Source organism: Belonocnema kinseyi, chromosome 1 (genome assembly GCF_010883055.1).
Source record: "Belonocnema kinseyi isolate 2016_QV_RU_SX_M_011 chromosome 1, B_treatae_v1, whole genome shotgun sequence".
NCBI classification, from domain to species: Eukaryota; Metazoa; Arthropoda; class Insecta; order Hymenoptera; family Cynipidae; genus Belonocnema; species Belonocnema kinseyi.
Genome location: NC_046657.1, coordinates 141245803 through 141249908, shown reverse-complemented (window position 1 = coordinate 141249908; position 4106 = coordinate 141245803).

Sequence of the window (4106 nt, the reverse complement as noted above, 5' to 3'; positions counted from 1 at the left end):
ATCACTGGCATTATTTTGAAATTTATTTGCCTCAGTGCATGATTTTTTGTCATTTTTTGAGGTTATGGCTCAACCATGACGTGATGGGTGATTTTTTATACCAAATTTGAATTCAGCGCCCCAAAATCCATAGAATACGTGTGTTTTGTTACCAGACCCGCACATTTTTTTTGTGTGACTGTGTAATGAAACGATGGGATAGAAAGGAGAAATAGATGGGCGATTTTATATTTTAAATATATTCATATTTTTGTAGATAAATATAGAAAAAATACGCAAAATATTATATACAATCTGGGCTTAATTAACATTAAGAAATATAGTTGAACATATTACATTAAAACAGAGACAGTAAAAACATTGACATATAGATAGGTTCAGCACGAATGAGGGTATTGAGAAAGATAAACGCAAAACGGAAATTTCTATATTTCTGTGATATCGTAGAAGGTTTTTGGACATTTTTTGGATATTTAAAAATACAACGTGAAATATTTTGCAACGAAATTTTGTTTGAAAATCGTTGTAACTTATTATTAGAAGGGTGCTAATATCATAAAATTTAAAATTTATAAACAACTTATAAAATTATAAGCAATATTTGAAAATATTAAGTTTTTTGGGCAGACAAATTGACATAGTAGGAAAGTTATTATTGTGATGAGAGAATTTCATTAGAAGACGCTTTTTCATGAAGAAGAATTCAAACTTTCGATTGTTCAAATAATTTTGGTTTAAGCGGTGTAATTAAATGCGTGAGCGGTTTTTGTACGATGTAAATTCTGATTTATACTAGATAACAAATAGGGTTGAGAAAAAAAATTCTAATTTATGGACTCTACATGTAATTTTACCCGTAGTAACTGAAATTTTTAAACCAACTGTTTAAACTAAATTGTATAAACGATCGAAAATTAAGATCCTTGTTTGTCAAAAATCACCCTTCAACGACATCTTTTATCCTAATTGTAACCCTAGACGGATCCTATACGTTTTTTTGCCCTCACCGGCTCCTGTGGCTGACAAATGTCCCCCATTTGGATTCCTTGTACACAATCTTTTCCTTTCATCGACATCAGATGTTATTATACACCATTTTCTTCATTTTTTAATGTCGGAGTGATTGGTGTATATAACATCCTGTTTCAATGAATTAAAAATTGTGAAAAAAATGTTTAAACAAATAAATATTGAGAAAAATCGTGTTTTTGACATTTTTTGGAAAAAATCATGTCATTTCTTTTCTAATTAACTAATTTTAAAATTTCAAACGCCATTTCGAAGGAAACAAATATTACTTTAAGGTGGTGTAGCTTATAATTAGATTCCTTCCAAAAAGTATGTTTATTTGAACATTCGAAGTTAGAAAATTTAAAAAAATGAGGAATATCATAAGCGCGGGCAGAGTGCTTATTATTATAAATAATTTGAATATATAATAGATCAATCTTTTTGTTTTCTGATTCACAATGAGAAGGTTTCATTTAAATGAAGATAAAGAAATTAAGAAAAATTTTTTTTTCAATTTTTAAAAAATAATTATTTTAATTATTTTAAAAATAATTCTCGAAATTGATTCAATTAAAAAACAATTAATTACAATACACTTTGCATTAAATAAGCTTAATCTATTTCGGTGCAAAGGTTGGACAAGACCGCCCTATGTTCGTCACACACAGGTCGGTTGCAACTTCTCACTCTTTCCTGCGACACTGTAGTCACAGCATCGGCACTTTTTAGTTCGTATATTCTCGACAACCTGGATAAAAAAAACAATGATTAATTTATTATTTATTAGTTGATTCTTTATTGGAATTTATAAGCACTGTGTGAATAAAATTAAAGAAAACAACTTTACATTGATATATATCACATTTTTAGTAATTTTTACATATAATTTTCATTTAAATTACAAAAAAACAATTCGAAACATTAAAATACCATGATACACTGTAAATATACGTCAAATGCGATAGTCGAACTGAATCATAGTTAGGGTCTGCACCAAAAAATCAGAGATATTTGCTCAGAAGAATTAATTGAATTTCGCGTGGGGCACATTTGTTCCCCGCAGGATTCGTGTAGGGTTAACTTTTCTACTGTATGCCAGTTGGTCTACCCATTAAACTTAATAGATTGAAAAATGATTTATAACTTTATAAGTTGTTTGTAGATTTTCAAAATCTGACCATTTTTAATTATCAGTGCTATTCTAATAATAAATTACAACAATTGTAAGGTAAAATAATGATTTCTCTACAACAGACTGATGTACTGACGAATTTATTTAAATACATTTAGTCTAATTATTAACTGGTACATTCAAATTTATTATAAAATAGAAAAATTATATACATAGAAATTTTAGGAATACAATTAAGAATTTAGTCAAAAATTAAAAAGTAAAATGATCCTTTTGATGTTTCTGTTACTGTAAATCAGTGAAAATCCTTATTGAATCAAAACAGCGAGCCTTTTTTCACTGATTATATGTCGTTTTAAAACGTTCAGATTTTGATCTTTTTTTAATATTATTAAGATAGTGTCTAATGTCTATACGTACGGAAACAACCCATATCCAGACACAGCGAATGTTTCCTTTCCCTTTCCAGATCACCCTTCCTTCGGCCAAATCCATACGTTTAGATTCGATCAAGTTATAGACGTATGGTTCAAACTTATACACATGAGTATAGAAAATCTTTCATTACCAGCGCCCAACACACAGCGTCACAAATTTCTTTCTGGTAACTTTTGGTTTTATGAAAAAAGTCATCAGGATAAATTGTTCAACTTTTTGAATATTATAAACATTAGTATAGAAAATTTTTGAATTTTGAGAAAAGTGGTCTCAAAAATATTCAAAATGGGCTCACATTTTGAAATTAATATGCAAAATGTCTGGCTAACGAACTTGACCTTTAGTTTAGGACACTAAAAGATTGTACCAGAGGCTAATATAATAGAATGATTTTTTCAAAAGTTATCGTGCTCACAGACAGACAAGCAAACATACGCGCAGACAGACTGACAGACAGACACATTAGTAAAAACCTATTTTTCAGATTAAGGGGTCTCAAAACTTGGACATTTGACAAAAACTAGGGGGGGGGGGGTGTCAAATTTTACACAAATCTAATACCTTCTATGATGAGAATGTAATAAAATATTGAAAAATAATATATCTCACATTCTTCTATCATACATGCAATTTCGTTTGAATTAAAATACATTGAATCCTGGAATTAGTTACCTCGGATTTACTATATTCCGAGAATTCATGCCCTGGAGATTTCGTGATAAGAAAGTCGTGAGGCCGAGAGGGACGCATGTGTCCATTCAAACGTGACAAACAGGTTACTTCATGCTTCCAAATCCAACAGAAAAAATTCATGCGGTCCTATCTGTTTCTCATATAAATTTTTAGCATTTTCAATTAAGAAAAAATATTTCTCTGTGATTGAGAATTAAAAAGAAAGTATTTATTTATATGTAAATAATTCATGACAATTATAGGTTGAATCTTTAACTAAATATTTTTCTTAACTCAGTGTCAATTAAGTAATTAAGATGACCAAAGAGGTGGCAGGGTATTAACTTATAAAAAAGTAGGCTTTAAAGATTCAAAGTAAAGTCAGAGAGGTTTTCTAACTTCACAGTAGGTTCTAATGTTTCATTATCTAGGAGTTAAAAGTTTAAAGCAGGGGCTATACATTTTACATACAGTTAAAGCAAGTTCTAATAAGGAGCTGCAAGTTCGAAGATAGGGTCTAAATTTTGACTCTGGAGAATAATGTTTGTAAGAGCGGTATTACGTATAAAAATGTTCTTGAAATTCTAGCCACTCTAACTTTAGCCACAATTAAACTTTCGTCAAATATTTTTTCCTGATCTATTTTAGAAATAAAAATAACGAGGCTTATGTTAAATCAAATCAAACTTTGCATGGATATCGAATTAGTTAAATTATTTTTTCTTTTAAACAATAAATTATGTAGTCAAAAACATTTTATTTTAATTTTAAACATTCATATAGAGTACAACTAACCTAATTTTGTTTGTGAAAATTTAACAGCTATGAATAAAAAATAATTAGTAAAATTAAT